Source organism: Pelodiscus sinensis, chromosome 5 (assembly GCF_052426305.1).
Source record: "Pelodiscus sinensis isolate ZL-2025 chromosome 5, ASM5242630v1, whole genome shotgun sequence".
Classification (NCBI taxonomy): Eukaryota; Metazoa; Chordata; order Testudines; family Trionychidae; genus Pelodiscus; species Pelodiscus sinensis.
The window spans coordinates 120,914,750-120,928,151 of record NC_143056.1 but is presented as its reverse complement, the minus strand read 5'-3'; the positions used below and the strand labels follow the sequence as shown (position 1 = coordinate 120,928,151).

The 13,402-nt window shown below is 50.2% G+C and overlaps 1 protein-coding gene across 1 annotated transcript in view; it reads left to right on the top strand.

Annotated features, from left to right (window-relative positions):
- Positions 1 to 772: 772 nt before the first annotated feature.
- CD151 (CD151 molecule (Raph blood group)) overlaps positions 773 to 13,402 on the top strand; it is a 56,978-nt gene continuing 44,348 nt past the window's right edge. Inside the window, exon 1 of the mRNA XM_075928238.2 lies at positions 773 to 954. The gene's annotated coding sequence lies outside the window, so the exon portion shown is untranslated. The remainder of the gene's footprint in view (positions 955 to 13,402) is intronic.

Sequence of the window (13,402 nt, the reverse complement as noted above, 5' to 3'; positions counted from 1 at the left end):
CCCCACGGCTGCAGGTCCCTGCACGGCCCAGTGCACGCGCAAGGCAGGGCCGGGCTGGGCAGCTCGTGCGCCCTGGGGGCAGGCCCCGGGCTGTGCGCCAGCAGCCATAGCGGGCGTGCGCATGCGCCGTGCGTCCCGGGGGCAGGCCCGCGCACCCTAGGGGGGCAGGCCTGTGCCACACAGGTGGGCCCGCGCCTGCGCCGTGCACCCAGGGGCAGCGCCGCACGCCCGGGCCAAGGGCGCCAAAAGGGCTCGAGCCAGCCCTGATAGGCACTGACAATTTTCTTCAACTGGTTCATGAGACAGAAGTTTGAAAGCCACTGGCCTAAATGTTCCTCCTCTCTTTATCTTGTCCTGCCCCCTTCAATCTCTCCCTCTCCCCCAGATGTTTGGAAAGTTAAGTCTGAGCCCAAAGGCGCCACTGAGGAATGTGGCAGGAAAGTGTGGGGAGGTAAGTACCTACATGCATCTGTACGCAACACAATCCAAAACAAATATTTTATTGTACACCTGATTTTTCTTGAGCTTTCTAAGTGGCTCATAACTGCCAGAGCCCAGCTGGCCTTGGCTTTTCTCCTTGAGTAAAAAATCAAACCGACTCAGTTTCAACCAAGCCAAACAGAACCAGGGTGTGGGGCTGTCGGTCTGGAGAGCCACGGGGCTGCGGGCAGTGTTGTAGGCGGCTCAGGCGGGGGAGGTTATAGCTTTTATTGGACCAATTCTCCGGTTTACTCAGGGCGCCCCTTTGCCCGCTAGGCGTCTCCGGGTGAGCGGCGAGGCGGCGGCTTCGCGCTGGTTCAAACCGTGTGGCGCAGCAGCTGCGGGAGCGGGCACTGGGAGGGGTCTGTAGCCGCGGCTGCAGAGCGCAGGGCTCGCTGCCTGTTTCCACTGCCGCAGGAGGGGCGGACTCGCTCGCCTGCTACCGTCGCGTGGGGCTCGGCGCGCCGGGAGAAGGTAAAGGGAGGCGCTCGGGGGCTCTGCCCGCCCGGCAGCAGCGCCCAATGGTCACAGCAGGACGCGGGGAGGGGGAGCGCGGCGCACCTGAAACAGCAGCAGGGAGAACAAAGGCAGCGCTCTGCCTGCAGCCTGCTCGTCCGGCGGCCGGGTGGTGCTGGGGACTGGACGCTCCCGGGCGCGGCCCCTAGGCTAGCGGGGGTGGGGGGAGAGCAGCGCCTTCCCCTGCCTGCTTCCTTGCCGCCCCAGATGCGCCTTGTTTACATAGGGCGGCTCAACTCTTCCCGCAGAGTCCTCGCCTCGCAGTGTCTGGGCTCCCTGCTTGCAGGGCGGTTTCCATTTGCACCTGAAACCGGGACGGTCCCAAGCTGGGGGGCGGCGCAAAAACAACGTTTTACATCCCCCCCCTCCAGCACTTTGGGAAGGAGCAGCCAGTGACAGGAGAGTTTCCCCCTCCCCAAGAGCGGAACAAATCCCAGCTCCCTGGGGCAGTGCCCTGGCCTCCGCTTGAAGGCCACGAATTTCCATGCGGCCGAGATGGCCCGTGAGAATACTCTCCCCCTTCAGTGTATCTAGTACAGTCTGAGGCTTAAAGCGACTCAGGGGCTTGTCCAAGAGGGTATATGCTGTCTGGGATCCGCTGGAGCGCTGTGTTCACAAGTCATTGCTCCTCCCCACTGGGAGTCCTGGTTCTGCAATTAAGTTTGTTGCACTTTCTTATAACAGGACTATGTAACATGACTTCCTCTGATGCTAGGAAATCTGCAGGGGCTGTTTATAGCACAGGATTCTGGATAGTCTCTTAACTTTGTTGAGTAAAGATTCTCCTCCCCCCCCCCCCATCTGCTTTGTTCAAGGCTACCCTTCTGTATAAATAAGTTTTGGCCTTTTGGGTTAAATATTAATTGGTGAAATCTTTGGAAGGTGGGAGAGAGAGAGGCAGGCCAGAGAGCACATTTACTAGGAAATCCACTCAAGTGTTGTTCTCCATGTGTTGCTGTTTTGCGTCTCCGTTTTCCCTGCCTCCCAGTTTGAAAGTGATTGGAGCTGTGTGACTGTAGCACCACATGCAGAGCATTCGCCAGCAGCCTTTGCTTCATGGCATCGAGTGGAAAGGCTAGATCGCCATTAGGGTGTCGTGATCAAAGAAACCCTTGAGAATGAATCCACCCCTTTGCAACAGCTTGTTGGTAGTGAGGAGCATATTTAACAGAGAAATCCTCTGGATGCCCCATTAAAAACCTTGTCACTTATCTTATCTTCTCCTCCTCACCCCATCTGCTTTCTTGCCCTGGGGTTTCACAAAGTGCTAGCCTTTCCTATGGATCAAGGGTTTGGATAAAGGTTTCCGAGGTGGCAGCCATTTTGCTGAAAAGTTATTTCCTACAAGCCAGCCATTTGGGATCCCTGGGGCAGAAAAGTGGTTTTTGCAGTCCATGATGGGTTTACAATGGTTTAGGTTCTGATGGAGGCTTCTAGCGTGACAGTCTCGTTAACATGCAGGCCAAAGGTTCTCTCCGTTGGTTAACTCAACATGAAGATGGAACAGAAAGGTCTTCCCCCATCACTAAAAATGGTTGTTCTGAAGAGGCTCGGAAAAGCCGCTTCTGAGTTAAAACCTCAGCTTCTGGGTATTAGTTTGCTGTGAAGATAGGAAGACCATACCTGTCCCAGAGGGGTTTTTACAACCCCAAGCACTTAGTTTGCCTTTGGGCCTAGGGATGTAAAAAAGAATTTAAATAGTTAACTGGCTAAATGGCTAAAATTTTAACATTTAACTGGTTTCTCCGCCTGTCCGTTGCTCTGATACGGCTGGGGTGGGGGGAGTGGTCCTGAGGCCTGCCAAGACTGGTAAGAATTGGAGCTGGCCAGGGCCAGAAAATCACCTGCCTGCTCTGTGTGGCTGAGGCCAGGACATCACTGGGACGTGGCTGGAACACCAGAGTCCCACTGGGATGCAGCCAGGGTCAGGATGCTCCTGGGGCCGGGATGCTATGCTGAGTCGGAGCAGCTGGGGTACTGACAGCCACCTCCATGCCGGCAGGCTCCCCACAGCTGATGTAGACGCATCTCTGCCTACCCTCCCCTCATAGTAGGCTGGATTAAGCCAGGGCTGCTCCAGCCTGCTGTGGTTCATTGTGAAACTGGTTATGCAATGAGCATTCCGGTAAACCTAATGCTTACCAGGTAACCAGTTAACCTTTAACATCCCTACTTTGGGCTTCCGTAATGCTGCTGTTGTGATCCTGCCTCTTGTCATACACTAGGAAGAGTGGAGTTCAGGGAGAAACAGGTGCAACCTTTGTGTTCCATGGCTGATCTGTTACTCGGTCTAACAAAGGTAGTAAGTTTTCTTGGACTTTAATCTGTGTTTTAGGTAACACAGGCTGCCAAATGTCACATCTGTGTTTGTACATTGCCTAGCTCAACGGGACTGCATTGTTGGGTGGCAGTTTTAGACACTACTGGGAGAAACATGATTAACAAACCTAGTGCCTCCGGCAGTAAAGGGAATTGTTTGTTTCTATTCTGGGAGTGAATGTTACTGAGCCCAACTGTGATGACAGACAACTCTGTGACCAGAAGAGATAAGTTGCTTTTTGAGATCTGCAGCTTCTGACCCATAAAGCCCCTCTTACACTACATTTTCCCTCAGCGGTTTCAATGCTCTTTACTGCCTGACCCGAACCTGTTGTGCATTATTTGCGGCAGCTTGCTAAACAGCTTCTGTTCTCTAGCTGGCTGCTTTACGGTTCTGGCTCCAGTAGTCCATGTCTTCCTGTGTTTTACATCTTTAAAGGCAATAGTCCAAAAGTGCCTATTTAGATCAGTATTCCAGAGACTTCCCACTCTCTCCCGTGATTTGGTACAAGAGTCTTGCAGCCCTGCAGTAATTTTGAGAGAAGTTTTGAGACGTTTTCTATTGAGTTCTGCATTCTCTCACTGCTGCTCTCCTGAGTTCAGTTGCATCCCCCAGCCCTCTTTGCCAGCTTCTGGGTGGGCAGCAAGATGTCCCTTTCCCTAGGTATCGAGAGTTTCCTCAGACAGTGAGTAGGGGTTTCATAAGTGCTTCTCCAATAGGTGGTTTTATCTCTGTGCATCTGGTATAGAGGGAGCAGAGCACTGATTAGGGAGCTCATCCTAACAGGAAAATTGGCTTGAGTGCACCCTGCCCTGGAGGCTTTTGGGGATGAAAGTAACCATCTTGTGGGCATCTTGTGCTGAGCGTTTGTATGGCACTTGCCATCCTCAAAGCACTCTGCAAACATGTAAGCCTTCTGATGTTCCTGCCAGTTAGGGAAGTATTGTTTCAATTTTATGGATAAGGAAACTGAGGCACATGAAGTAACATGCCTAACGCTGCTGCAAAGTCAGTCTTAGAGCTACGGCGAGAACAACTCAATGACTGTTTTCTAGAGCTGAGCTCGGGGCACATCTCTGACATCAGTATCATGGAAAATAAGAGGGGGAAGCACTCAGAGAAAGGCCCTGTGCGGTGGCAGGGGGTGGTTGTGTTGCAGTCTCATGAAACCAGTCTTTTTCACTCAGAGTGCAGCGTGAGACTGTGCAGGGAGAACTGGGCCTATCTGTTCTTGCTGATCAAATACAGTAGCTGTGGTGATGACTTTTGCTCTAGGACAGTCTCAGTGTTAATCTGTAGCTGCAAAACCAAAGAAGAGTCCCATGGCACCTTAGAGTAGAGATGTGAAAGTTTAACCGGTAAGCATCACCCTAACCCTTAACTAGAACCCGTACACATCACCAATTAACCGGTGGGGGCTTGAGCAGCTGCCACAGGCAAGGAGCTACTCCAGTCCTTTGGTGCCTGCTGCAAACGAACGGTTCTGACAGGCAGAGGGGACCACTCCAGCCCAGCGGCAGGCTGAAGTGGCCCCCACCACTCTTTTAATTGGTTAACTGGGTAACCAATTAAACGGGATTTTACATCCCTACATTAGAGAGTAACAGATTTATTAGGACATAAGTTTTCATGGGTAACATCCACTTCATCAGATGAATTGGAGTGAAAGCAGGGGTATATACAAGGAAGAAGTTGCTTGTATTAATGAAGTGAGGGTGGAGGCGGATCAGTCACAGCAGTTGATGTGGAGATGTGAATATCCAGAGAGGGGAAATTGTCTTTGTAATGTGTTACCCAGTTAAGATCCTTATTCAGTCCTAAGCTGATAGTGTTGCATTTGCGAATGAATTCCAGTTCAGCTGTCTCCTATAAAAATTGGTTACAAAGGAAAGGCTGTTTTCAAACCCGTTATTGAATATCAAAGCAGGTTAAAATGTTTCCCTGCAGATTTATGTGTGTGGCCATTTCTGACCAAGCTTAATAAATGGAGCAACTCCTACTTTACAGCATGGCCATGCTTTCCCTCTGCCCCTGTCCATGCCCTTTTGGGAGGCTAGTGTCTGTGTGTACATGGCCATCCTGGATGGAGACTTGCAAACTTCTCTATTAGGGGAAATGCCCTCCCGTGGTGCCCAGAGCTGGGGTTCACTCACGTAGATCGTGGGAGAGAAGGGGATGGAAAACTGCAGCCTGAGAATGAAGTTCCTCAGCAGAGGTGCCTATACAGTCATAAGTCCATGTAGCAATAAGGGAGGTCATATCCAGCCCCATTTACCAGTGTCAGGGCTCTCTTAAGAGTATACATGACAGTAAGTTCTCATTTCCTGCTTCATCCTGGTGCCAAAGTCTGCCAGTATCCTGCTCTACCAGCATGTTCATGATCTCAGCACGTTGATAACCGAAACCCCCTCACGTTAGTCAGTCGTGTTAACCACGTGTCCTGGCTGCTGCATAATGAATCACTGCCCAGCAAAGGAATGGCAGCAAGGCTGTGATTATTAAAAACCTTGTGGTACTTTATGCAAGAGTCAGGGTCTTCACGTAGGTGTCACAGCCACATGGCAACTTGACTAGCTCCGTCCTCAGTACTTCCCCTTGCCGGTTTAGGTGATGGGATTCTTCCCTTTCTGCTGTAAACTGTTGTGCAAGGTTGCTCCTGGGCTTTGCTCCAGAAATGGCTACATTTCAGCCCTTGGTGAAATAATCCCTTTAGGTGACTGAAAAAGCTGTTGGGCCTTGGAGGCATATAATAAAATGTAGCTGTTGCCTTCTGCTTCAGGGCACACGCCAGCCACTACCCACATGAGCTAAGGTTATTCCACTCTTGCATCTTCCTCTGATGCCACTGGTACTGTCCAGCATAGGCTCTGGGGCTGGAACATCCGTGGTGGGGGAGGGGAAATAGTGGGTCAGCTGTGGAAGGAAGTGGCAGGAGGCAGGGCCTTGGGGGTACGGGTAGAATGAAGGCGAGGCCTTGGGGTGGTGCACTCCCAGGAAAAGGAAAAGTCGGAAGCTATACTGGCTGATATTGGAGATGGGATACTAGACCAACTGGCCCATTAATTTTCATCCTGCAGGGCAGTGCTGGGGTAAGATGGTTTGTCTCTGGAGGCTAATAATACAGAGCAGAGTCCCTGAGGCACCCACCCATGCTACTGTCAGTTGTGGGCAGCTGCACCTCGGCCACGGAGGCCAAGGTGTTAATGAAAGGGACATACACACCTAACCAAATTTTGCCAATCTAGATTGCACTGGCAGCAAGTCACCGAGTCGTTTTTCCCATCCCGAGGGGGATGCATGTGAGGGGAGGGGCACAGTGAGGCTATGTCTAGACTACAGACAAAGAACACGCCTGCTTTTCCAGAAAAAAATTCAGAAAAGCAGACACATTTTTTTCGGCATCCCTGTAAACCTCATTGTATGAGGAAGAAGGGTTGTTCTGAAAGAGGCTTTTTTCCCCCCGACATTTGGCTCAGTGTAGATGGGCCAACTGTCGGAAAAGCCTCTTTCAGAAGAAGAGTGGAAAAAGATATGCAAGTTGCAGTTTGCGTATCTTTTTCCGATAGCACTTTGTAGTCTAGACACAGCCTCAGAGAAGAGATAAGCAGGCTTAAGAAGGGAATGAGAAATACAGCAAGTGCAGGAGCAGAGGGGGTGCCAGCCAGACCTGTGGGTTGGTCTTGGCAACAGTATCTATGATCTGTTGGAACAAACAGAGCTGAAAGCTGGGAACAAAGCAGCTGCTTGGCATTTGATGCTGCTTCTTTGTAAGCTGGTGCTGGAGCCTAATGTTAAAGGGAAACATCTACCTTTGGTTTCTTTCCACCTCCTCTCCTGGATGTGTAAATTTTTTTTTTAACCTTTCTCATGTCTCCCCCCCACCCCCCCGGGGCAGATAAACAGTACAAGCTTGAGTGTAGAGAGTTTGTGCTGAAGGAAAAAAAGGGCATTGGAAGAGATGTTGCCAGGAAGACTCACACTAGCATCGACCTCTTTTGTGAAAATGTATGTGGTTGAAATTACATCTGCAGCACCCCCGCCCAACTGAGTCTTTGCAGGAGCTGAGTGGGCAGGGAAGAAAAGAACTAGAAACTTTATCAATAATGTATTGAAAATCTGAGTCTGGCAGACGGGCAAGGCGAGTGAGGTGTATGTCAGTCAGCTATACTAAGAGTTCTGCTACATTGCAGTGCCATGCTCCTTGTCTGTATCTGAAGCCTGGTTTAGGTTGCACTGAATGATACTGAGCCACAGAAATCGGGGGTTCTTTATGCAGAGTTAGGATGCTTTTCCTGTGGCAGAGGATCAGAGCTGTTTATAGGTTGATCAGCATCTTCTCTGAAAATTCGCTTCTGGTAAAGGTTTGTAATAAAAGACCCCCTGTAAATGTCAGGATTTAAGCTGCTGGGAGATTCATTCAGAACCAAACCATCTCAATGTACAACACAAAAACCTGCAGAAGGGGGACTGGCTTGATGTTGAGTTCTGAAGTCTTTAGACCTCTGGTTCAGATCCAGTCCAGGTTGCATTATCGGACCCCTTATTGGTACTCAGCAATTAGCAAGGAGGCTGACCACCCTTCTTAAAGCTGGGGTGATCTCTCCTCATGCTGATCACATTGATGCAAGCTGGGAGAAGCAATCTGACGCTGTTGCTTATATTGTACCTGTGAGTCAGGGGCTCAGGAAATCTGGGTTCAATTTCTGTCTCTGCCACTGACTTCTTGTGTCACCTTGGGTGAGTTACTTAACTTCTGTGCCTCAGATTCTTGTCTGGAAAATGAGGATAATGATATTCCTGTCTTGTCCATTCATATTGAAAGCTCTCCAGGGCAGGGACTGTCCCTTACTCTGTGTACACACAACATCTAGCACAGTGGCTCTCTGAGCTCAGTTACCATGCTCAAATGTTAAGAAACTGTATCAATTTAGTACATTTTATCCACACCCGATGCACTGAAAATAGTGGAGCAGGAGGAGCTGAAGAAAGGAATTTCTGGTGACTTTTAAAAAATTGTGTGGTGAGTGGATGTGTGTGTGTGTGTTTTGTTGTTGTGTTTTAAACATGGCTGATTAATGACCCTAAAACTCTGTGGCCTTCATGCATGCAGAGCTATGTTACATGAGGTGCTTTTGTCTCCACTAAAGGGAATGCAAGGGCAGAAGAAATACAGTGGAAGAAAGACTTCAGCAGACTCTCCGTGCTGGGTAGAACCAGGCGATGCAAACAAAATCATGCCAGCATTTTGGACATGCTGTCCAGCAAGCAGCATAGTTCAGGTGCCAGGAGCTGTGGGAGTGACTCATGGGTTGTGAATTTCTGTGTCTTGCATTAGCCTCAGTGGAATCTGTAAGGCAGGGGTGGGGAACCTCAGTCCCTGTGGTTGGATGCAGCCCCTGGCTTGCTTGGATCCAGCCACTGAGACTTATCCCCCACCTCTCTTTCCCCCCCCCCCAGCATTGGGGAGCCCGCACTGGCACTCCAGACCCCCTGGCCCACAATAGGACTTTGCCTCTGTTTGTTTGTTTGTTTATTTTGGCTAGAAGTCTGCACAGTGCCCTGGATCTGCTGAGAACCATCCCCTGAACTCTCTCCCCTCTCCCTCCCCCCCCCCCCCCCCCCGGATGTCAAGGGAGCTGTGTGTGCAGGGGCAGAGCAGTGGCAGTGCTCGTAGACTTCACAGCATGCGGGAGGTGCTGTAGAGGGAACTGATTGCGTAGTAGGCCGAGGTGCCACAAACACTCTGCCAGTGTTGTCTTTAAAAAAAACCCAAGCTCCTGTTTGGGATTCCCACCCTCTCTCTCTCTCTCTCTCTCTCTCTCTCCCACTTTGGTTCTCTGTCTTTTAATTGAATTGCATAACTACGGGGAAGCATTTGGCTTTGTATTTGCATGTTCCACCGCAGTGGCTGTAAATCAAGCTCTGGAGCAGGAAGGGATGAACTCAAAGGGCCATTGAAATGCAGCCTACAGAGCCTAGACTAAGGCTGTGTTTTGGGTTCTGTAGCCTCCATGCCACCAGTTGGCATTCTGGGCTCCGTGGACCCTTCCCATAGGTTGGGGGAAGGTCCTTTAGTTGTGGGCGGGCTTATGCCCACCCACCTCCCGGAATCCAATAGGGCTACCGTGATTTAGCATATATAACCCGCGTCTGTGTATAACCTGCACTCTTGTATTACCTGCGGTTTTTCCTGTGGGGAAAAAAAAGATGATTAGATTACCCGTGCATGGGTATAACCCACAGAGACATCCCGCTGACAGCGAGCCGGCTGGCCTGTGGGAGGAGAGCCATGCTCGTGCCCAGGACCACCCTCTGGGTGGGGAGAATGGAGAGCGCAGCTGGATGCTCGTCAGACCATGCAATCGGCACCCCCACCTCCAAACCCCTCAATGATATTGCGCCACTATTTGGTGCCCCATTTAACTTGGCACCCTAGGCGACCGCCTAGTTCGCCTATATGGACGGGCCGCCCCTGAGTGGCGCTAACCCAGTTCTAACGGGGTTGAGCAGAGCCGCTTAGGGGAACTAATGCTCTTGGAGTAAAAATCAATTTATATAAGACGTGGACATGTATACCCCACGGGGGGGGAGGGGAAGGGGAGGGCGGAGTTTGTAAGAACATGTATAACCTGCGGGTTATATACGCTAATTTACAGTACTTTATGTAGTCTTTTGTTCTGAACCTGTCACACATCCTCACCCCCCTCCTCATCGCCCTGGGATTGGGCAGCTTGGGTTGTCATGCAATATACTTGTGACAGACCATCTGCGTCGCCATGGCGGCTTCCAGCCCAGTGTTGTGTGGAGAATTGGAGGAGTTGTAGGGACAAAGACCATCTGGTTACTCTTGTGTTCTTTTCTTTTTTGTGCTGCATCCACTGAAGGGGTGCATGGTGGGTCACAAGAGTAAATTGTCGACCAGCCACCTTGTAATTCCGGGAAGGCCACACGGAGGTGTGCAAAGGAGTTTAGAAACCTCATCCCCTTAGGGGGTAACATCTGTTTGTGTCTTCTCCCACCCTTTGGTCTTGTCTGCACTGAGGATTTGTGAACCACTGAGGCAGCTGCACCAGCACAAACCCCCAGCTTCCCGTGTCTATTGTAGGGACTTGTGTGGGTGCAGCTGTTCCAGGTGGCTGAAATCAGGCCACACTCACATGGTAGATAAGGCCCTTTCTCTGTTTGGGGAGAAGAAACCATTAGGCTGCTTTGCCTTGAGCCTGTGGCTGCTCTGGGAGCCAAGCGTTGGCCAACCCACAGGAAAGCTGCTGCTGGAGAAGGGTGTGGTGCTCCCACTACTTACCCCCCAGATGCAAGTTCTGTGACGTAGCAAAAGCTGCTTCACTCCACTAGCCATACCTGTGGGATTGCCCGCACTAGGAGTTACACTGGTGTAACTCTATCAGTGTAACAGCACCGGTATAATTGTACCTGTGCAACTGGTGACATTGTCCCATATGGACAAGCCCTGAGAGGGTTAAACATCTATGGCCAAAGGGAGTCAGCGCACAGCCCATGGCTATTAATATCACAGCAAAGTTCTATCCATTCATCTCCCCTTGGGCCAGTCTGTATGCATGTTCTTTGTACCTCCCTGTTCAGATTCTTTCCTTCTCTGTGTCTGGGCTGAGATCATTAGAGTCTGGGTTGGTTGCAGAAGCTTTGTAGCCAGATGAAGTTTAGATTTCAATCTACCTTTGTGGAAGAGACTGGTGGTCTGTTTTGTTTGTTTTCATGAGCCTCATTTTTCAGATGTCCAACTTAAGCTGTCTTAAAAGGACTTGACTTTCAGAAAGAGCTGAACACCTGCCTTCCAAAGAACAGACCCTCTAAAATAATCGCATGTTGAACACCCAAAAATGCAGCATCCCCCTCCACCCCCAAAATCACTAGTCACTTCTGAACATGTTGGCTACATATCTCTTGAATTCTTGCTATTTCTCTTAAAAATGGAGGACAAGAAAGATCCTATTTTTAGTGCTGAGATTCTAAAGACTGAATTTGAAAATCCCAGCTCTGTTTGTCTCCCCCAAACCCACTGATGCCATGGGGAGGAGCTGGGAACCAGACGGTGAGCCAGTGTTACCCTGGACCATTGTCATATTGGCATCTTCTGTTTGAGCTCTGCTGGATTTTAATGAGCAGTAGCAGAAGGCAGAGCCATCTGCAAGAGCGGAACCGTTGGAACAAAATACCAGGCATGTGCTGGATTCTCCCAATCTCAATGTGGAAGATTATGTTTTAGTCAAACTGGTTATTGGGCTCCAGAGAGAAAGTGACTAAGTGAAATCATTTGGTTTTCAGGCATACAAGAGGGCAGACTTGATCAGTGGTTTTCAACCTGTGGTCCCTGGAACTGAAGATTTCCAAGGGACCCAGACCTCTTGCTGAAATTATTTAGGGTTCCACAAATGAAATTGTTTAGGGGTCTACTGGACTAGATGATCTAAGGGTTCCTTCTGGCCTTAAACTATATCGGGGGGGGGTATAGAGGGAGGGAACCCCAAATTGCTTTTATACTTGATTTGTGATGCGGCTAGCTCATTATTTCTGGGGTAACGAGATGGAAGGACAGGGCCAGCCCCATGTTGGCTAGCTGCAGAAATCCAGTCCCACTGTAATCAGCGTGCCGAAGAAACACCGTGTTGGAATGCAGTGTAACTCTCCACAACAGATCAGTGTGTTAATGCTCAATAAGGGCAGTGATTTGCTGAGAGGGATTCAGAGTCCACTCTTTACCGAAGTCCAAAGCATATAAGTGCATCCATGACACGGATGTATCCGTAGAGTTAAAGCAGCACAAAGTGGAAAGTTGACAGTTCCTTAAGGACGGAGCGGTCACTGGCTCCTATAGGGACTGTGGTGTATGAGTGGGGGCAGAGAAGGGAGTATGGCATCTTTCAGAGGAAGGTGACTTCGAGCTTGTTTGAGTGTGCTTCTCCCCCCCCCCCCAGCCTCCTAACACTGGCACTCAGCCAGCCTGTAATTGCCTTGAAACATCCCAGGCCTTCCCTTTATTTATTCACATGCTGATTCTTCCCTGTGATGTTTGTAGGCTACTCTGCAAACAGCTGAGTAAACGGTTTGTCTGGATCCATTAAAGTTTGCTGCAAAAGAGAGAGGGAGGGAGGGAGGGAGGAAGAGAGGGAAGGGACACTTATTTCTAGCAACTGGTGGTGTTAATTTTGGTTCTAAGGAGGATTATTTTAGAGGTAGCCCAGTACAGAGTTTGCTGCACTAACACATGGTTGTTGCTACAGTAGCGGAGAGACAGGGACTCCCACTGACTGGTTTTGCTTCAGGAAATGCACTATCATTTAATTTGCCCTTGAGCAGGCTCAATATTTGATCTTTTAATAAATGATCTCAACTGTGGTAAAGAGAGAGCTACTCAAAGCCTTAATAATAGCTAGAGAATGGAGCCCCTAGAGAAATGGAAACCAGAGCAACACAGAAATAGTAGGTGAAAAAGCTCTTGGCTCATGAAGGCTCTGTCTGTGCCAGTGATGGGCAACCGAGGCTAGTGAGGGACTCCGTGAGTGGCCCTGCTTCATCTCAGTGGGCTGCAAGATTGTGGTAACCAAGACGGTCTCCAGGGAGAGGGTAGTTTTGCAAACTGCGCTTGCGTACCTAGAATTTGCAGGGGGTGCCCATTGAACTGTAGCAGCACTTTGATTGGACATAGGGGAGTGCACGGCTCTCACAGTCAATGTGTTCAGTCAGCATTAGGGATGTAAATAGAGACCAAAACAGTTAACCGGTTAAATGATATAGCTTAACTGGTTAACTGTTGGTGGGGGGCAGGGCAACAAGAATGAGGGGTCTTATTGGAACTACAGGCAAGATTCTGGGTTCACTACGGCTGCTGTGATAGGGCAGCTGGATCTATGTCTGCTGGGGCTGAGGCTGCTGTGATAGGGCTGCTGTGGCCATGGGCTGCTATGGCCCAGCCGTGTCGTGGTTGCAGACAGGTAGGACTGTTTGGCCCCCCAGGCTGGAGGCTGTTCTGGCCTGCACCCTGCCAGCTGGGCCACTATGGGTAGGGGGGACTGCTCCAATTGGCCGGGCCCTCTAGTTAACTGGATA